A 22,990-nucleotide genomic window follows, 5' to 3' on the forward strand; every position below is an offset into this window, starting at 1 on the left:
TAAGGGGGAACTCCAGGATTTGCAGTATAGACTGCAAACTCATCTTCCCATAATTTCTCCAGCTAATACATGGCTCTCATTCTTAGTTTACTTTTTTTCTTTCTTTTCCCCCCTTTTATTCAGCACATCCTCCAATATATTACCAAGAAATAGTTTGGGGGAGGTTTTGATTTGTTTTCATTATTTATAATTTTCATTTTTAAAATGTCTTTATTTTACCCTTACATTTACTGGGTAGTTCAGCTAAGTAGAGACTGCTGGTTGAAAATCCATTTTCCTGAAAATGTTGACTACATTTTATCTCCCAGGAGTAGTTGGGTTTTCTGTTGTTGTGATCTTTCACTTGTTGTATATCATTTGTCTTATTTTTGCTGTTGGTCTTGTTGTTCTCTAAAAGTTTTAAGGATTTCCTTCTGGCTCCACAGTAATTTTCATTATTCTCAGAATAGAGAGTGTCCGATGGAAGTACAATATTGTCTTAAGGTAGCACAGATAGTAGCTGTACCGTATGCATTGAGTCCAAGTTTGATGCTCTTGTTCTTAGTACTGAACTGCTTCACAGGAAGAGTTAAAATTGATAGTTGCAAATAACACTGCAAATCTCAACAGTGCTAACTTTGATGGAACGTTTACCCAGTCCCTGTGCTAAGCACTTTGCATGGTTTATCTAATTTCATCCTCACAAGAACCTTGCAAGACAGGTTTTGTTTCTGTCTCCAGTTTACAGATGAGAAAGCTGAGCTAAGAAAAGTACACAAATTAAGAGAACCTTCTAAACAAATAGTGTCAGGACCTCAGACCAGGGTTCAGCAAACCTTTCCTTCAAAGGGGTGGTTAGTAAATATTTGAAGCTTTGTGGACCGCACAGTCTCTGTTGCAGTTACTCAGGTCTGCCATTGAAGCTGAAAACAGTGTCTAAAAAAAAAAAGAACATGGTTATGTTTCGGTAAAATTTTGTTTACAAAAGTAGATGATGGGCTGGATTTGGCCTGTGGGCCATACTTTGTCCACATTTGCCTTAGGTAGTATTAAAAAAACAGAAAAACGTGACGCTAAATTCTGATCCAGTCAGAAAGATCATTAACTCTGATACTAAGTAAATACCCAAGAAAAGCACAGACATTTCTAAGTCTCAAATGCTGTCTATATAGGAAATTGACTAAGAAGAGTAGAAAGTTGACCATGATATTGGCAGATTCTAGTAACCCCTATGCTCAGAGAAATGGCGACTCCCCACAGCTCCTGCTGCTTCCGTCTCTGCTCATTACTCTGCTCTTCTGGGTTCCTTCCTATGGATCAGGTGTCTGCTTTCAAAGAATGAGATAATGAAAATGGATTAATGGCACCAAAATCAGCATTTGTGATTTGGACACGGCGAAGCTACAGCCGGCACACCTTTCAATTCTCCCATTCCGTAACAGAAACAACAACTTTCTCTGAGGGAAAATTCTGAAAGCAACCTTCATGTTCACAAAAAGAATAATTCAGTAAAGCCATCAACAACTAAGTTTTATGTCACAGCCACGCAGTTTTGGTAACAAGAAGCAGATGGTATATTTGGTTCCACATGAATAATATGGGTATTCTTCATCTGGAACCAAGATCAGAAGAAACATTTACTTATCACCTCCGCATAAGCAAGAGCTTAAGAAGGAAGAGGAATGTACTGGTTCAGTGACAGATTTTTGCTTTGCCAAAAGTGTCTAACTTGGGTAGACTTAATGAAATATTTCCATTTTTCAAAAGGACTTGTTTCACAGTTTATCTTTGTATTGTATAGAAAGCCAGAAAGATAGCAATCATTTAAGATTTTATTCCTACTAGGGTGTAGACTTGTCAGCTGTAACCAGGAGCTGAGGCTCAGGATAGACACTATAATCACTTTTTATCTTCCCTGCCACAGTGAATCAGAACAAAATTTCTAAAGGGTGATTTTAAAGTGGAAAATGTACTTTATATTCAGCTGGGAGAAAGAAACCGATCGCTAGATAAAGAATAGCAAGAGAGAGTTGCTTTTCTTCATTGTGAAACATATTCCTTATGCTCAGTAACACAAAACCCTTTCAGCATGATTATGGACTAACACTTTGGGACAGGAAGAAACCATGCATCTCTCCTGGCTTTGAAAAATAGCCCAGTCTTCTTGCTACAGTTAAGTCAACAAATCAGTTCAGAATCCAAGACACAAGTCAGACCTCCCTTTGCCATGAGTCACTCTCTCTGTATATTAAAATTTCTTGTACATGTTTCTGCGTCGATATGTCCTAGGTCCTCTACTTCTGGGGAGAGGCGAAGGGGGGCAAGAATAGATTGTTCTTTCCTCACCAACTGCAGGTCACTGTAGCCTCCATATGATTTGGAAACTAGCTGTGTTTAGAAGCTAGAAGGTATTTTTGCACCTTTACGTTAGAAAATTTGCCTTTGAATGTTCCTTCTTGGGCCAAAAAATTTCAGCAATTTTACTATCTAGAATAAATTTAGAAGCACTTTTTTAAAAATTAACTATAATTAACTAGTCTGTTATCTAAATTCTGCTCAGGGATAAATGTAACATTTTTTTAAAAATTAATAAAAATAATTCATCTATATCTTTGAAAAGAATGTTAGGTTTGGTCTGATGAATTTACTTTAGCTAGGATTCTCCACTTTAAGTAGTTTTCAAATATTTTTAATATAATGACTCACTTTTTTTTTTAACCTAAGCTTTCTTATTTCTCCCATGTGTCCAACACTACTACATCCAGAACTTTTTTTTAAGGTTTATAATTTTAATAATTTGAGGAAAAGAAAAAGAAAAACAAAAAAATTATTCATTTTCTCAGTTTTGGTCTGAGTGGAAACTGCACTCATACAATATATAGGTTGGGCTCTAATGGGAGATAATTGACATTAGCACAGAGCTCTGCATTCAGTCAGAAATGTAGGTGCTTAACCGTTTTGAATCTGTTTTTAACACCTTAAGAAAACATGTTGGTGGATCTCAAAATGTTGTTCCTGAAATAGTATACACTTGAGCAGGGCCTCTCAATGTGGTTTTGAAACATGTAAATTAAAATTTTTTAACTAAAATAATTGGGATGGTATCTATTGGTACAAAAACAACACTTTACAAAATATAATACCCATGTATCATTAAAAAGAAAAAAATTCTTAGTAAAAACCCTTTAGTCATAGAAGCTTTCTCAATGTGATAAAATCTATATAAAAAAACAAAAAACCTGGGTTGGGGTTCTGGCTCAGTGGTAGAGCGCTTGCCTCATATGTGCGGGACCCTGGGTTCGATCCTCAGCAGCGCATAGAAATGAATAAGTGAAATAAAGGTGTTGTGTCCAACTACAACAAAAAAATAAATATTCAAAAAAAAATCCTACAACTAAAATCATATTGAAAGCATTCCCACTAAGATCAGAGACAAGGTAAGGTTATTCCTCTCACCACTCCTCTTCAACCTCTTGATGTAAGTACTGGCTTATGCAATAAGACAAGAAAAGGAAATAAGTTACAGTTTGTGAAGGAAGAAATAAAATGTTCTTTGTTCATTGATGACATGATCATCTATGCAGAAAATCCAAAAGAATTAATTAAACACAAACAAAAAACTCTCAGAACTAATAAGCACTTGTAGGGGATTCCAGCATATGAGGTTAATGTACAAAAGCCAAATGCTTTCCTACATACCATCAATGAATAAATGAAATTTAAAATATATCGTTTACATTATTATCCAATAAATAAAATAATTAGGTATAAACTTAACATAATATGTATAAGACCTACATGAGGAAATCTGTACAATTCTAGTAAAGAAATAAAAAGAACTATCCAGGCATGGTGGCTCATGCCTGTAATCCCATCAGCTTGGGAGGCTGAGGCAGGAGGATCATGAGTTCAAACTCAGCCTCAGCAAAAGCAAGGTACTAACAACTCAGTGAAATCCTGTCTCTAAATAAAAATACAAAATATGGCTGGGGATGTGGCTCAGTGGATGAGTGCCCTGAGTTCAATCTCTGGTTCTCCCTCACCCCCGCCAAAGTAAAGGAAATAAAAAGAACTAAATAAATGGGGACATATTAAATAATCATGAAGGAGAAAACAGTACTATTAAAATGTCAATCAACTTGATTTAGTGATCACAGTTTTACGACACCACCAAATTAATTCTAAAGTTTATATGGAGAATCAAGTTCTGTAATAATAATCCATTTCCATGATTATACTGAAGAAGAACAAAGTTGAAAGACTGACATTACCCAATTTTAAGACGTATTGTAAAGCTACAGTAACAAAGTCACTGTAGGATTGGCCAATGATTAGGTGAACAAATCAATAGATCAGACTAAAGAGCCTAGACACAGACACATATAAATATAGTCAGCTGATCTTTGACATAGGAGGAAAGGCAATAAAATGTAGCAAAAATACTCTTTTCAATAAATATGTTGGAAAAATTGGACATCAACGTGCAAAACCATGAGACTAAACACGTACCTTATGCCTTTTACCAATATTAACTTACAATGAATCACAAATCTAAATGTAAAATGCAGAATATAATAGGAGAAAATTTATTAACCTTTAGTATGTTGATAGTTTTTAGATACAATACTAAACACATGCTCCATGAAGGAAAGAACTAATAAGTTGTACTTCATTAAAAATTAAAATTTATGCTCTGAAAAATAAACTTTCAGAATAAAAATTTAAGCCACAGACTAGTAGAAAATATTTTCAAGATACATTTATTGAAGGACTGTTCTCAAAAATATAAGAAAAACCACTTAACATTCAGCAGTAAGAAAACAATCCAATTTAAAAATGGGCAGAAGGCCTGAACAATACCTCACCAATGAAAATTGAGATGGAAAATAAACTTATTCAAAATGCTTCACATCATATTTCATCAGGGAAATGCAAATTAAAACAACAATGAGATACTACTGCATACCCATTAGAATGGATAAAATCTAGGACACTGACAGCCCCAAAGAGTGACAAAGACATGGAATAACAAGCTCTTTCATTGCTACTGGGAATGCAGAATGGCTCAGTAACTTTAGGAGAAAATTTAGTGGTTTCTTATAAAATCAAACAGTCTTGCCATATGATTCAGCAATTATATTCCTTAGTGTTTATCCAAAGAATTTGAAAATTTATGTCCACACAAAACCTGAAGATAAATGTTTTAGGCAGCTTTAGTCTTAAGTTCCAAAACTTGGAAGTAACCAAGATGTCTTTTAGTAGGTAAATGGGTAAATAAACTGTGGTACCTCCAGACAATGAAATATTATTCAGCACCACAAAGGAATAAGGTATCAAGTTATTGAAGGACATGGAGAAAACAAATGCATTATTAAATGAAAGAAGACAATTTTAAAAGGCTGTCAACTTAGGATTCCAGCTTCATGGTATTATGGAAGCAAAACTAGGAAGAGGGTTAAAAATATTAGTGATCATCGGGGTTGGAGGGAGAAATAAAAGAATAGGCAGAGCACAGAAGAGTTTCAGGGAAGGGAAATTATTTGATAGTGTAATCTTGTCTTGTCCAAACCCATAAGATGGGGCTGGGGATGTGGCTCAAGTGGTAGCGCGCTCACCTGGCATGCGTGCGGCCTGGGTTCAATCCTCAGCACCACATACAAAGATGTTGTGTCCGCCGATAACTAAAAAATAAATATTAAAAAAAAAAATTCTCTGTCTCTCTGTCTCTCTGTCTCTCTCTGTCTCTCTCTCTCTCTCTCTCTAGTGAAAAAAAAAAAAAAACATGAAGATGTGCCACACCAAGAATAAATACTAATGTAAACTAAGGATTTAGGTGATAATGCTGAGTCAGTGTTGGTTCAAAAATCATAATAAGCATATCACTCTGTTGGGGGATGTTGATAATGGGGAAGACTCTGCATATGTTGAGCCAGAGACCACCTTCCTCTCAGATTTCCTATGAATCTAAAACTACTCTAAAAAATAAAGTCTATTAAAAATATGAGAAAAGGCATGCGTAGAAAGACTGTCAGGTTCAACAAACTTTTTCTGAAAAGGATCAAATAATAAATATGGTAGGCTTTGAAGCACACAAATAGTCTGTTTTGCTTGTTCCTGTTCTTTAACAATTATTTCAAAATATAAAAGAATGTTTAGCCAATGGACCTTATAGTAAACTGGTGGCAGGTTGGATTAGGTCTATGAGTCCGAAGTTGCTGGTACTGATCTATATAGTTGGAAAACATTGATCTTGAAAAAAAAAAAATGTTCTGAATGCTAACATTACAAACCAAACCCATAATATATTTTGAGCACTTCTTGGCTTAACAAATAATACGTTCAAAATGTGTACTTGAAACTTCTAATTAAAATAGTATTGTGAATTGACACACTATCTACATCCCTTAGCACTCCAACATAGAAATGCTGGACTGTTATGGTTCAGATGTGAGGTCTCCCCAAAAAGCTCACCAGTGAGATAATGCAAGATTTGGAGGAAAAATGTTTGAGTTAGAGCCTTAACCTAATAAATGAATTAATCCTTGATGGGATTAACTGAGTGGCAACTGGAAGCAGGTAGGGTGTGGCTGGTGGAAGTGGCTCATTAGGGGTGCAGCTGTGGGGTATATATTTTATATCTGGAGAGTGGAGTGTCTTTCTCTCTCTTTCTCCTTCCTGATCATCCTGTGAGCTGCTTCACTCTGCCACACTCTTCTACCTCACTTGGAGCAAGAAATGGAGCTGGCCTTCTTTGGACTAAGACGACTAAGGTGTCTGAAACCATGAGCCTTCAAAAAACCTTTTCCTCCTCTACAGTGGTTCTGGTCGGGTATTTTAGTCACAGCAGTGAAAAAGCTGAATAAAACATGGACCAAATATTTTAAAATGAATATTTAAAATATCCAGATGTTTTCTCACTATGACAGTGAGCAAAAGAAGAAAATCTTACCAAAGAAGATGAAAACAAAATTCATAAAAATAGCCAACAAATTCAACAGCAAATGAATTATCATCCAAAGATAATCAAATATTAAAGCAGACTTCCAAAAGGGACTCTTAAGAAGTTTTGAGCTGGGCAGAGTGGTATATACCTATAATCCTAACAGCTCAGGCAGGAGGATCACAAGGTTAAAGCCAGTTTCAGCAATTTAATAAGACCCTATCTCAAAATAAAAAAAAAAAAAAAAAGGGCTGAGATGTGGTGTAGTGGGTAAGTTCCTCCGGGTTCAATCCCTGGTACCATTAAAAGAAAAAGAAGAAGAAGATGATGACAAAGTTTGGACATCCTAAAGGAGATACAGGAATAAATAACATTCCTAGAAAAAAGAAATCACAAAATATAAACACACAAATAAGAGGAAACCAAAAAAGAACCAATTAGAAATCCAGGTATTGAAAATTATGGTCACTTTTAAATTACCAGCCAAGTACAGTTAAAGAAATAACAAATTAACAAAGAAGACCCAGCACAGGAACTTTAAAATATGAAAGTGAAGATCCAGATAAGAAGATCAGTTGAAAATTTCAATATATGTCTAATACGTGTTCATAAAAGAAGAAAAGAAGGAAGGGAAGAGGAGAGAAAGAAAAAGAGGAAAAATCTGAAGAATTAATTAATCTGAAGAAGTTTCTTCTGAGTTAAGGAAAGACATGGATCCTTAGTGATATAGGTGGTAAATATTAGAAATAAAAACAAATTCACTGGTGCTTAGATTACAGTGTCACCATGACCCCATATGGCATTTTTACATGAGATAGAAATCGATGTCCTCTCATAGTTGTACTGTAATTTCAGGACGTAAGTGAGGGGTCCATATTCTGGTTTTATGGTTCTACTTGCTTCCTTAGTCATATTCCTTCATAAAGGATAAGAATTATATAACCATACATGGTACAGCTCTGATAAAATAGGAGATATTTGTTTATTTATTTATTTATATACACACATATATGTATATATATAAAAGATTATCTACACACTAACAACCATCTGATTGTATTTTTTAAATTAATGATATACATGCTAGAAGATAATGGGATTAAAACGTTAAATGCTGAGGAATAAGAACTAAACCTGAGACTCTATACAAGACTAAATTGACATTCAAGAGTGAGAATAAAATGTAGAAATTTTGGACAAAGACTAATAAAATCTATCTCTTACAGATTCTTGCTGAGAGAAATACAAAAGGATGGACTCCAGCAAAAGAAAAAGTGAATCCAAAGAATGGAGTGGGATATGAACAATAGTGGTAAGTACAAAATAGTAGAAAAATATTTGCAGTTAATTCTAATGTAAAAGGTGATCTTACTGAAAAAAAAAATGTTCAAGTTAGATCAGCTCAATTTATTTCAATTGAACTCTCTTCTTTGCCTGTGATTTCAACTAATTTCAACTTAGTGATTAAAAAAAAATTTTTTAGTTGTTGATAGAAATTTTTAAAATTTATTTTATATATGGTGCTGAGAAATGAACCCAGTGCCTCACACATGCTAGGCAAGCACACTACCACTGAGCAACAATCCTAGCCCCCTTAGTGATTTTTTTTCAACCGTTAACTACCTTTTTAAATGATAGTCAACTACCACTACACTAATAAAATGTAATAGGTGCTTAAAAAGTTTTCCTAAGTGAATAAAGGTCTTCTCGTATAAATTTTAGAATAGTTTCTGATGAGAGCATTTTATTTTTCATTTTTTGGTACCAGGAATTAAACCCAGAGGGGCTTAACCATCCCTAGCTTTTATTTTTTAATTTGAGAAAGGGCCTTGCTAAGTTGCTGAGGCTGGCTTTGAATTTTCAATCCTCCTGCCTCAGCCTCCTGAGTTGCTGGGATTATAGGTGTGTGCCACCGAGTCCAGTGAGACAGCATTTTGATGGGATCAAGTATCAGAAAGTATGTTTTAGTTTTGTTTCTGCCTTTCATCAATCTCTGTTCTGAAACACACTTCTTCAGCTTCTTTAGCTTCAATTTTCTTATCTGAAACCAAAGATGATGTTACAAATCTTGGTGATGTTAAACAAGATAATATACAGGATTGTACAGTGTGTTTGAGATGTTTATTTCTTTTTCCCTTACATTTGTTACCATCCAGTGCCAGATAATTATTTGATACTTCAGTGAAAATATATGCAAGACAAAAATGAAAAAAACAATTTGCAAAGCCTCTTCAAATCCGGACTTCCTTTCAAAAATTTAACTAAGGAACAAAAAGGGGAAATGAGAGAGACGAGAAAATCTAATGACCTAGGCCTTAGATTTAGACCAGAAATCTGTCTCTAAAAAAGAATATCTGTGTGGTATATCTAGCTAGGCACACTGTTCTAAAGGCATCCTCAAAAACATTTTTATGACATAATTGTCACTTAAAACTACCAGACAAGTAGGGGCCACCCAGACAAGCAGTGGACATCAAAGTAGAAAAGGAACTGAGTACTTGAAATGCTTTGGAGCTGTATTATGAAATCAGGAATCGAGTAATTAGTGAGTTGAAATGGTAACAACAATGCTCAAAAAGGACAGAATTGATTTGCCTTCAATCTCAACGTTCAAATAAAGCAAAAATTAAGTTCATTTGAAAAACTGTGAGATATACTGTCTTCCTGGATGGGAATGTTAATTCTTTCCAGATTAATTTATGGGCCTAGCCCAATTCCAATGTGGAGAATCATATCTTAAGTACGTTCTTACCAGAGAACAGTGATTTTAATTAAAAGCTGTATTTAAAAATATGTTATAATATTTACCTTTTAAAGAACTCATGGAAAAATTCAAAGAACAATTTGGTGGCAGTGGGGTGTGTGAGAATGGTCTTCAATAGATTTCTCTGTTAGGTCCTTGAAGAAATCTTATGTTAAAAAATGACTTCTTGGGCTGGGTTGTGGCTCAGTGGCAGAGCACTTGCCTAGCACTCATGAGGCACTGGGTTCAATCCTCAGCACCACATAAAAACAAATAAATAAAAATAAAGGTATTGTATCCATCTGCAATTAAAAATATTTTTTTTAAATGACTTCTTGGTTCTGTCTACACAGTGGTAACAAAAAAATGGTTCATGGTTGAAAAGGAGAAGCATATATTTTTAGAGGTAAAGTTCTTACTTAAATACTCTTTCAGGATATATCACTTAGTTATTTTTTATATGGAGCAGACAGATATTAACCCCCACACATATAGCCTACAAGCATTTTCTGTGACTAGTCTGTACTGATGCCCTTTTATTTATTTAGAGCAGCCTCAGAGATGGCCCAGCTGCTCCACCCTGCTGGCAACTCATCATCTTGGCAGAGAAAGGGAAATAATCCTCTTTCACTTTTGCTCCACACCCAACCTGCCAATCATCCATTTGGTACAGTTATACTGGCCCTAATGTGTAAGGTTGTTCACTTAATTTTTTGATTAAGCTGGAAAGACAGAGCTTCTTAACCATATTCTCACGGTTGTCATGTCTTACTACGACATCAGTGTTGGTGAAACAAGTGGTCCTGTTCTCAAAATTGGTATTTACTGTGTACTTCCTTGCAAAGTCAGCTATGAAAAAGTTCAGGTCATGTGTTTTTTGTGTTACCATTTCAACTGTAGTTTTTGATAATTAAAGCTGGTGGTGTGGAGTCAAAGACTTAATCATTAAGGATGAATGCTGGGGCTCGTAATCTGGATAGCAGTTCCTTCTGCTTTTGTGTCTTCCACCTCTCTGACTCCTAAGAGTCAATGTTATTCATTGGTTTTCTTAAAAAAAAAAAAATACCTAATAAAAATCTAGTCATTTTGCTCAATTTTGTTACCTATGTAAACAAAGAAGGAGGTGTTATTTAGATAGAATTAAAGAAATATAAACACCTGGGCATAATTTTACTTCCATTAATAGCATCCACTGTTTGAAATTAGCAGTTTTATAGACCTGGATAGAAAAATAACCCATGCCACAGGAATGAAAATATTTTCAAAGACATACAATGGAATTCTGGTATTTTGAAGTGTCCAAAATTTTATTTTTTTATGTCTCATGGAAATGGTTTTATTTACCTTTTCAAAGTCATCTTGAACTGACTGCTTTGAAATTAAGAGAAAGGAGAGGACCCATGCCTGTTTTTCTTTAACCATATTTCAAAATATTTCAATATATAACATAAATAAAATTTAATGATAATTTTCACATCCAATAAAATTATTGATATCATTTAGATAGTAAGACCAGAATGTTTTTGGACCCTCAAAGGCAGTCACTATTGATAGAAGTATGCATACAGAGTCCAGTTAGGACTTAAAACACATAGCAATTGTTTTTAAAAGAGAAATGTAATACAGTTGTCAGCCAGGAATTAAAAATCTGGGGAAAAAAAGAGAGATCAAGATCAAGAGTTAAAGAAATATAAACATAAGTTTCTCACAGAGCACGGATAGGACTGGGGAAATAAAAGGAAGAGGTTAGGCTTTTTAACATTTAGAAGACCGGATAAGGGACTTGAAGGGTCTGGACTCCAACTTGTGAGGAGGGATGCTGCTGAGTTGGGGTCTCAGGAATGCTATGAGGTGGTGCCTGGGGCGGGACCCAGGCCTTTGAGTCCAGGGCACCAATGAGCTACAGGTGAGGGGGCACAGAGATTCTGGTTTTGTTAGTGTTGGAAAAATCCAGCTGGAATAATTGCACTATTGGATGTCCAGCAGTTGTCCGGTGAAGCAGTATTCAGTGGTGCTGAGAACTGGAAATAAAACTGGACCAGGATTAGCCTAAAAAGAGAATATCCCTTCTCCTATGGTAGCTAGCGTTGCCACCATACCCCTGCACCCTCTGCTAGGCTCACATCCAGGGTTGTGCATGAGGGGAAAGCGCTCTACCACCAAGCCACATCCCTGCCCTCCTCTACCTTCCAATCTCTCTCTAGTTCCTAGGGGCATGGCCTGAATGTGATTCAACTGGCCAAAGAGAACTGCGGCTTTCAGTTCTAGAATCAGAAACCGTGAAGTAGGAAAGAACAAATTTGAAGCTAAAAGATGCTAGCTTAATAATAAGCATAGGAGAAAAAGTGGAGGGGCAGGGGGTGCTAACAAAACAAAACTTTCTTGGTTTGCTTGCCTTCTATAAAATTATTTCATGAAGCAATGTTCAATACTTTTGTCTTTCCATATTCTAAGAAACCATTTATTGTACAATGCTTTTCTTGTTAAATGAAATGGTATGTTAAAAGAAAAAACAGTTATAAAAAGATAGCTGGCTAAATACTCACACTGCACTGACAACAAATCTCTTAAAAGTAGATTAAAAGGCATTTTTAAATAATTAATCTTAATTGTATAATAAAACAATAATTCATGACATAAATCAACTGGGGGGACACAGATGAATTTCATTGATGAAGAATAATGTTATGAGGTGCAATGCAAAAGAAAGCAAGGGAGCCGCAGTGATCAATGCACTTGTGGCAGTGGTCCCCAGGTTGCTCCAAGCTGCAAGTCAGTGAATCAAGGAGTGGGTGGGACATTGGGTTCAGTTGTATGTAGATCATTTGTTCTTTGAGGCCAAGAGTCAGTGAGTCCCTCCTTTTCCCCCTAGTGGTGCTTGGTAGTAAGTTGTTGTCAAGATAAAGTGATGCATGCAGGTTGTGTGGCCAGGAGAGGCAGTCTCTTGGGAGGATGGTGATACCCAAAAGAAGCATGAAGCTGAGAAGCAGAAGAGTAGCTACCAACGCATCTGGCTTGCAGCACACCCTGCCCTTTTCCTGAAGCACCTGAGGTAGTGGTCCAAAAAAGTAACAGGCATCCCACATAGTCAAGCACTGTCTCAGAAACATCAATAATCCGATAACCAGGGACTACATAAGAAAACATACTCCTATGAGAAAGTCACCAAGTTCAAAAGTAGAGGACTGGCTGCCTGAAAATTTTAGTCATTGAATAAACAACAACAATAACAAAATGTCAACACTTGAACTGATATTGAAGAGAGAATATAATATCTATTTAACAGGCCATTTTGGAAAGAAAAATAATATCTTTGTAATTAAATGTAATGGTAGAAATTTGAAGATCTCATTAGTTAGCTTAATGGTAAGTTAGAAAGAGCTAATGAGAAGCAAGTCACGGGTTTCTCCCAGGCAGAGAACAAGGCAGAGATTAAAATGAAAGAAGATTTATGTTGTATAGAAGATGAGTCGAGACTGTGAAGTATATTTGTCATCTAAACATTTAAGTACACAGGACAGAAAAGATGAACAGAAGAAGTAGTTACAGAAACTATGTATAAAATATTTTTGGCATGAAATACAACACTAGTTATAAATAGCCAGTGGATTAAATAATAAAAAATGCATACTTTTGTATCAGATATATATTCATATATCCTCAGCATATAGATCAATATTTGGCACATAGTAAGGTACTCAATAAATGTTAAATTAATAAAAATATAAAAGGGTGAATTTTGAGATCACCAAGGGTAAAGAGAAAAATCTGTACCACCTAGACATAAAAAAAATACAGGAATTAAGTTCAGATTTTTTTTAAGATCAATACTAAATGGGACAAAATTTCAGATTCTGCTCAGTGCGGTGGTGTACGCCTGTAATCCCAGTGGCTCGGGAGGCTGAGGAAGGAGGATCATGAATTCAAAGCCAGCCTCAGCAAAAGTGAGGCATTAAGCAACTCGGTGAGGCCCTGTCTCTAATAAAATACAAAATAGGGCTGGGGATGTGGCTCAGTGATCGAATGTCCCTGAGTTCAATCCCCAGTACTAAAAAGAAAAAAAAAATCAGATTCTGAGGTAAATTGATTTTGAAACTTAATTCTTATAGTTAGCCACAAACATGTTAGGACTAAGAAACTAAGAAACATATTTATATTTATCTACAGACTTATTTAAGTTTGTGGTTTGATGAAACCAAAATGAATTGGAGAGGAACATAGACTGTTTAGAAATAAATGAATAAAAATAAATGAATAAAACATGTAGTTTATTTTGTTTATTTAAAAAATAACAATCTGAGATTTTAGTTCCCAAAGATCTCATCAGAAGAAATAATAGTCAAGGAATGGAGGAAGAGTTGAGGGGGGAACAACAGGGGGAAGAAGAGAAAGCATTTTGTGTTCTTCAGTAGGTGAATAAAAAATATACTTAATTTTCCAAAAGCATGTGTAAGTGTGTGCAATAAAAGTACCTTGGGTGTATGATTTATGTTTATACAGCAACTTTACACATTTGGAATTATAATCCCTTAAAGGTAAGAAAAATGTATTATGGTACCCTGTACCATAATACTCTGAGCTTGCTCTGTTCTGGTCTCTGCCATAATTACATCAAAAACAATATTACACAGCTAAGGATGAAAGAACAACTAAGTTCCATAAAAGTGTGTAGGTGTGTGTGTGTGTGTGTGTGTGTGTGTGTGTGTGTATAGATATGCACTTCAACATAAGGGAAACAGATTAAATGTTCTTACAATGCAAACTATATAAAACTCCAAACACTATGAACATTCTTAGCATGGATAGATACTGTCAAATCTTCTGCAGCAGAGTTTCCCAGTTTATAACAGCAGTTTGTAAAAATGCCCATTTACCATACCTTCACAGTACTTGATAAATAATAAATTAATTTTTTGCTCAATCTGATCATATCATGCACATAATTTTGCAACTTGATGTTTATTGTAATGATGTGTCTATCTCTTGAGATCAAAAAAAGGAATATCCAACTCATCATTTTTAAATAGTTGCATAATGTTTCACAGTGGCTGATATTTATTCAGATTATGCTCATTCTGTTGTCATGTTGTTAAAAGTTGTTGAAAAACTATCCATATGTATAAAAACCTTGATGAGTTGGGTTATATGTGAGTAGGCAACTTTAGCAAACACTATTGCATTTCTTTCACATTAACCTATTTATTTTCCTGAGCACTCACTCCAAAACAATTTTTTAAAAATTTACTTATTACTCTTTGAAAGTTTCTGTTTATTTATTTGTTTCTCTGGTATTTTACTCTCCTCACCTCTAGCATATAAGGCCTTTTAGGTAGGAATCTTGTCTAACCTACTCTATGCCCAATATTTATAGTAGTCAACATGTTATTGAATGAATGAATGCAAGAGTGAGTGATAAACATGTGTTTTCTCCTACCTCCATACCTTTGTTTCTGTTTTGCCCTCTATTGAAAAATGTTACCTGCCATCTTGTATTTACTCTTCAAGTCCAAGTTCCAGTTCCTGTTCCTTCATGAAGCATCCTTGGATCTTGATCCCCTTCCCTTAGAAGTGAGTTTCTTCTTTATTCAAGCCTCTACAGTACCCTGTACCATAATACTCTGAACTTGCCCTGTTCTGGTCTCTGCCATAATTGTATCATTAGCTGTCTGCACAACTCTCTTCTCCGTAGATAATAACCTCCTTAAAGACAGAGCCCATGTCCGTTCATTTTTTCCTGTCCTCCTGAGCACCTATCATTGTGCCATGCACTTGACAGAATTTTTAACTTGATTGAATAATTACATGTACTTTTATCCTTTGAGAAGCAGGCTTAATGGAGAAATAATGAAATGTGGAACCAGAGAAAAAAATGAAAGTATGAAACCTAGTTCTTTCACCCATAGCTGTATAATATCATTTTTTATCTGACCTCCCACACCTTTTTCCTTACCTTTAAAGGATTGTTAATTCCTAATTTGAAAAATTACATTATTAACATGAAACCTAATAAACCCATAAACATGTGAGGTACACATAAGGAGTTTTTATGACACATAGTTCTTGGGACATATTAGATAAATAGTTCATTCAGTGGAGATTTGAGTGCCTACTAAGTGCTAGATATTGATGATGAAGATGATGATGATGATGATGATGATGATGAAGTCCCAACCCTTAGAGTTCTTCTTGATAAAGCTTATAATCTGGGAAAGATAAAAAAACAAGGACATACATGTTCATGTAAGTGGTTTGGAATTCAGATATATACTTTGTTGGAACAATAAAATTCAAGTCTTGAGATAACATTTTAATTTATTAAATCAAATTCTATTTCAATTGAAAAATAAGCAAATACAAAGCCCCTTCTTAAAATAATCCTCAAAATAAGCTGACGAATGCTTCAATTACTTTTGAAGTTCTATTAGGTGAAGAAAACAGAATAGATTTATGTCAAGCTTATAGAGTACAAAAGAAAAATTTGAATATTACATTTACTGAACTAATAAAACCAAGTTTACTGATTGTATTTCAAAATTTTAAATGGGGCTGGGGTTGTGGCTCAGTGTAGAGCACTTGCCTAGCACATGTGAGGCACTTGGGTTTGATCCTCAAAATCACATGAAAATAAATAAATAAAATAAGGTATTGTGTTTGTCTATAAATAATTTTTTTTTAATTTACAAATGTTGTCAGCCAAACAAATTTAAAGATCAGTCGATTTAAAAGGCAGAGCTTTTTACCATCTATTTAATTTTTAAAAATGAAATTGTGATGTATCCTGTTTCTAGGAAAAATGTAGTATTATTAATAATTGACAATAGTTAGAACATGTTTTTAAATCAAAACAGAGACCAGGTGGTAGTTTGATGTCTGAAATTGAAATATTAATGATCTTCTTGAAGTTGCTCCATTCCTGGTATATAAATGGAATTTTTTCACTTGGCTCCTTATTTGGAATCTATATATTCATGATTTTTGGTGTTTCCTTCTTTATTTATTTTATGAGTTCAGAAAGTACAAAACATTATCAATTGCACATGCATTTTTTTAAATGTATTTTGGAGTTATATATAAGATTCATATTGTGAGTTTCTTTATTACCCATAAAATTTGTCATTTATGTTTTCTCTTTGCTAGTGTTTTGTTTTTTTGCTTTAAAATATAAAAGACTAACAGCAACAAGTTATCAATTTCATGACATTTTATAGTGCCCCTAATGTTTTAAGAACATTAGAATGGGTTGTTTTTTAATATAACAATAAAATAAACTAGTTCCAAGAGAAATTAATAATTAATTTTCTCAATTATTTAAGCAATATTGATTATTTAATTAGGTTAAATTAAATGATAGAATAAACCTTTAAAAACTTACTATTATTAAATTTATGAAAATGAATTGGATCCTTTTTCAGAACATTAGGTGAAGATATTTTCTATTATATTATTCATTGCTCATTTTCATATATTATTCCCTGCTAAATTTCTCTCTAGAATTTAAATTTCTAGAAAACGTGTCTAGCTTGTTCTCTTTTATCACTTAATAAACTCTCTGAAATCTCTTTTTGCATTTACTTTTTTGCACTTGTTGTCTAAGAGCTCTCAATTTAATTTAGTATTCAGATAAAGCAATTGTATTGTTATCTCTTCTTTTTCCTGAAATATTCTTACTTTTATCTCTATGTTAACTGTTTTGTTTGCTCTGTATTTCTTATATAAGTTCATGAAATCTTTTTTTAAGTGTTTAAAAACTATTAAAGCTTTTTTTTTCTTAAAACATTCTATTTTTGCCAGGTGCATTGATATACACCTGTAATCCCAGCTTTTGGGGAGGCTGAGATAGGATGATCACAAGTTGGAGGCCTTCCTGGGCAACTTAGTAAGACCCTATTCCAAAATAAAATTTTAAAAAGGAGGGTGCTGGAAATGGAGCAAAGAGGTACAATGCTCCTGGGTTCACTTCTCAGTACTTAAAAAAAAATCTATTTGTGACAATTTGATTCAGGAGAGATATAGGTAAGCAACTAATTCCTATGAAACTAATCCATAAATCAGTCATATATATGATATTTATGAATGCAAAAGCAAAGCAAAATTAACCATGTTTTGTTCAATGATTAAACCAAGTTTCATTATTGAAAAAATATATGTAATTAGTCTTATAGTGCTAATAAGATATGTAGAGTGATAGGATCTCTGAAAATATAATAATCTGATGAGAATGAGATAGAGTGAAATGAGTACTCATGTTAGAGCCTGGGACAAGTGTATGAGAAGAGGCAGAAAGAGGACAGACCCTTGGAAATGAACGTAAGCCTGCAATGTCCTCCCAGTTGCAACATACCTAACAAAGCCCTTTCTCTTTTTCTTGGATTTAATGCCAAGCAAATTAGATAGATATGCCTAAAAGAATATTAGATACATCAAATTGTTTCAATAGATAGACTTAAAAGTGACAAATGGTTCAAATACCTTCATAGAAGTTAAAGAGTTTGACTTGCAACTAAGAAATTGCATTATTTTGAGACAGACTGGCAATTAATTTTGTCCTTTAATTGTATTTATTTAGGAAAAAGGATTGTGAAGGGTAAGTTTAGATTCTTAATTTCTAAGATATACTGACTCAAGGAGCAGCTATCTCCTATTTTTAAAAGTTACCCGAGCAAACTGTTTTATTCTTTGTTTTTAGGTGTCTTCATTTGATGGTAGATGACATTGTGTTTTGTAGATAGTGGCCACCATGGTTATATTTTTTAGCCTTCTACTTGTGAGATTTTGTTTTCCTTCTTTCTTTCTTTTTTGTTTTGCACTTATTATTCATGTAAATTTTAAGCAATTTCTTGAAAAATGAACCCTTCTGAGAAGCAGTACTCCTACAGCTTGAATCCAAAGCCATGGAGCATCTAGGAACACAGCCTTCCTCTAATCTACCATCTTGAATCTCTAGAACTTTTCTAACCCAGGTATAAATGAAATTTTCCAGTTATGATTTAAAAACTGACAGCTAAGAATTTAGGCTAAACTAATTGGTTCAATTTTACATAATTAGGAAAGGTGAATCCTCCAGAGCCATGTTCATCACCAGATGACTTAATCACTTCCCTCTTCTTCAGCTTCTGTCTTCTCGTGGAATGCCCTATTTTCTGTTAAAAACCTTTTCGTTGGCATCTTGCCACTACAATTATGTCTGTAGAACAATTGAATCCAAGGCTCTTAGCACCTGACTTGACAAAAGTCAGTTTAAATCATTTCAAACTATTGAGTTAAAAATACACTTTTATATTTCCAAACTGTCATTCTGATTGGGGTTGATATTTGGAATATATAAAAAGCTGAAACAACTCAATTGCAAAACGTTGAAAATAAATCCCATTTTAAAAGTGGGCACCGGACTTAAGCAGGCATTCACAAAAGACATACAAATGCCCAACAGGTAAATGAAAAAAAATATCTCACATGATTAATCATCAGGGAAGTAAAAATTAAAACCAATATTAAGCAATATTATGCCATTCTGTTTAGAATGGCTGTTATCAGAAATATAAAAAATAGCAAGTGCTAATGAGGACAGAGAGAAAAGTGAACCCTTACACACTGTTGGTGGGAATGTCGACATAGCTATTATGAAAAACAGTATGGAGTTTCCTCAGAAAATTAAAAATAGAACTACCATATGATCCAGAAATCCCACTACCAGGCATATAGTCAAAGGAAATGAAATCAGTATGTGGAAGAGACACCTGCACTCCCATGTTTATTACTGCACTCTTCACAATAGTCAAGAAATAGAAACACCGTAAGCGTCCACCAGCTGGTGAATGAAGAAAGAAAATGTAGTACATGTACAGAGTGGAACGCTTTTCAGCCAAGGATGAAATCCTGTCATTTGTGAAACATGGATGGAACTGGATGTCATTATGTGAAATGAAATAAGTCAGTCACAGAAAGACATCTTGTGATCTCACGTGGGATCTCAAAAAGTTGATCTCAGAAATTGAGAATAGAGTTGTGATTTCAGAGGATGATGAAGAGAGTAGGGAGGAGAGATGGTGAATGGTTGATCAACACAGAGTTAGAGATGACAAATAAGTTCTGATGTTTTGTTGCACTGTAACGTGATGATAAATAATATTTATGTACTACTATTTATTTAAGAAACAAAGCTAGAAGAAAGGATTTTGAAAGTTTTCACCACAAAGAGATTATAAATGTTTCAGGAAATAGATATGTTTAATTTGATTAGAACATGACATATATCTAAACCACATGGTGCCCCATTAATATGTATGTTTTTAATGTGTCAATTAAAATGTTAAATAAATATGCCCTTTTAATCTTTCAATTTCATTTTTTTAAACTTTTATAATGTACTGATTATCCAAAGATAAATAATATAAAAATATACTGATCTCAGTAACATGATACTCCACCTTTTAGGCTCAAGAATCTGTGAGTTAGCCACACTTTTTGTTGTTTTGAGTTGAAACAGAACATGGCATATAGGAATAGAATTAAAACAAAAGGCTCCATTGAATAGAGAATTAATAGTCTAGTCTGAGTTGGAAATAGAACCAGAAGACACCATCAATCCTATTTACAAGTTATTATGATAAATTAAATTCCAAATTAGTGTTGTGAAAATTACAAAAATGAATGGTCCATGTGAAATTGTGCAGTACTTCCTTCTCTCCCTTCCAAATTCTGAAAATAACATTAAAACATGGAAAATGAAGAGTCACTGGTAACCATCAATAATCTCTCAAAATATGTATATTACTTTCCACTCTGTCCACATGTGCTCCAGCCTTGTGACTTCCTGTCTACAGCATACTTTTTTATGTATTTGTGAGGATGCATAGGTGTATTCATAATTATGAATTTATCTCACTATAAAGAAGGCTTAACCAAAAGCTTTTCCAAATCTCCTCTATAGTCATCTTTAGGTCATCACTTTTGTTGAATTTTTAAAGAATTCTGATCGAATTATTTTCTGTAGGTTAAAAAGTCTTGTTCTTTAATCTTATGGTGTCAAATAGTTTTATCTTAAAGGCCAGTTTCAATCAGTTGATAATGATGCCCCAAAATACTGTGTTCAAAAAGAATTCTGAGTCTTCATAAGAACTCAGTGGAGAAATCAATCTATGGCTATGTAATAGTGCCAATCATAAAACAGGAATGTGCTTTTCAAGGGAAAAAAAATGCATGTTATCAATTTTTAGAGGTAATATTTTTTACATTCTATTTTGTTTTCTTACTAAATGTAAAAATAAGTTAATCTCTGGCCCTTTAAAACTGATTTTACTGCTTATGGTGAAAAAGTCTGGAGCTAGTCTGCATTGAACTATTTGTGGGCTACTTTCTTTTTCCTGAAGAGATGTGGATTTTTTCTTTCTTTCTTTCTTTCTTTCTTTATTTATTTATTTATATGTGGTGCTGAGGATTGAACCCAGGGCCTCACATGTGGTAGGTGAATACTCTACCGCTGAGCCACAACCCCAGACCCTCCCACTTTATTCTAATAGTTTCAAAATACCAGAGGTTTTTTTTTTTTTTTAATTCTTGTAGTTCTGAATTTTACCAATAAGAGTATTTTAATCAGTCATGATTAAGCACAATGAGACTACAATGAGACTTTAATTTGTGCAAAAATATTGAGTTTGCTTTATCTTTTATTGTTTTGCTACTGATTCCTCTCACCTTTAAAAAATTACTTGTTTGCGTATTTATTCTCTTCTCCATTCTCTGTATTACTCATCTATTCTTACCTATTTTAATTTCACCCCATTCTTCTTAGTTCTGAGAAGGCTCTCAAATGAATCTTTCATATATTTCACTGTCTTCTTATATTTGACTTTTCTTGCTTGTTTTATTCAGCTTTTCATTGCTGTGGCCAAAAGACCTGAAAGAGCTTAGAAGGTGAAAAGTTTATTTTAGCTCATGGTCTCAGAGGTTCAGATCACAGTTATTGGACTCCATAGCTCTGGGCCCGAGGGGAGGAAAGGCAGAACAACATGGCTGAAGGGCATGATGGAGGAAAATTGCTTAGTCCATGGGGCCGGGGGAGTGAGTTGAAGGGCCACAGGAAGAACAACCATTCCAAGGCATGCCCTAGTGACCCACCTCCTCCAGCCAGACTCCACCTTCCTACAGTTATTATTCAGTCATTCCACTGAAATGGACTAATTAAGTTCCAGTTCTTATAATCCAATCACTAAACATCCCTGCATTAACACAGGAGCTTTTGGGGGAATGCCTTACACCCCAACCATAACATTGCCACAGCCTACAGAGTAAATTTTAACATTCTTTTGGTTTGTTTTGTAGCAATCATTCTTATCTCATTCATTTGACTTCTTTGTCAAGTAGTTATCTATAACATTTTAACTTTTATTTCATAGCAGCCCAGTCTCTTGACCTTTATTGAGAATGTCAAATAGTTCCTGGAATTTTTCCTCTGAATCCTATTCTAGATTATTTGGAGACATGTCATTTATCTTCTGAATCTTTCCCATACTTGACAATGCTTTCCCTAGGTCCCATCTATTTTTTTTCCTCTCTCATTCTCAATGTAAGCTGAGCAGTGGTCTGATCTCACAGAGTATGATCGACCTTGGTCTTGCTCTTTGTCTATGTGTACAATATGGGAAATTTTCTCCTCAGAAGCACACAGTGAATTGAGAGACAGACATCCACAGTATCCATGTCTAAGATTCTGTTAGAATTTCACATATATTCTGCTTTGCTCAAGTGCCATTTTTCATTGTTCCCTGGGGCCTTGGAATCCCTGTTATATTTGAAATAATGCAGTATATCAAGCAAAACAGATTCAAAATGAATTGGATTATTTCTTTATTCATAGATTTTTTTTTTCATCCAAGAAGACACTGTTTGAAGAAACACTGCTCCAAAATGGCACAGTGCTGCTTCCTTCACAGTTGCCCAAGATCTACAGTCTCTCTCTCTCTCTCTCTCTCTCTCTCTCTCTCTCTGTGTGTGTGTGTGTGTGTGTGTGTGTGTGTAAGTGGGAGGGTAGAGGTAGAGGAGTGGGGAGTGAGGAAGAGTGACCAAGGACACCATTCTGCTTACCCTGATAAGGAGCAGGCATCATGACTGCCCATCTAGTGGGTAGTAGGCCACCCTGGAATGACTTAGGGAGGGAACAAAGGTTGGTGAAAGAGAAACCCTTTTTTTCCCACTCTTTTTAGAGGTAGTCTTCATTTCGTGAAAGGAGATCAGGATGTTTCATGAACTAAATCTGAAAAAGGATTTTTCTCAATCTGTCTCCATTAGCACTCAGCAAATTAAACATTCATGTCTTATTTAACGGGTCA

General features: G+C 34.5%; 1 protein-coding gene across 1 annotated transcript in view; it reads left to right on the forward strand.

The window, feature by feature from the left end:
- The window catches only part of Kcnn2 (potassium calcium-activated channel subfamily N member 2), a 419,384-nt gene that overhangs the window by 137,768 nt on the left and 258,626 nt on the right, over positions 1–22,990 (forward strand). The window contains exon 2 of the mRNA XM_076855875.1: positions 8,146–8,231. The gene's annotated coding sequence lies outside the window, so the exon portion shown is untranslated. The remainder of the gene's footprint in view (positions 1–8,145; positions 8,232–22,990) is intronic.

This window comes from Callospermophilus lateralis, chromosome 5 (genome assembly GCF_048772815.1).
Source record: "Callospermophilus lateralis isolate mCalLat2 chromosome 5, mCalLat2.hap1, whole genome shotgun sequence".
Taxonomy (NCBI): Eukaryota; Metazoa; Chordata; class Mammalia; order Rodentia; family Sciuridae; genus Callospermophilus; species Callospermophilus lateralis.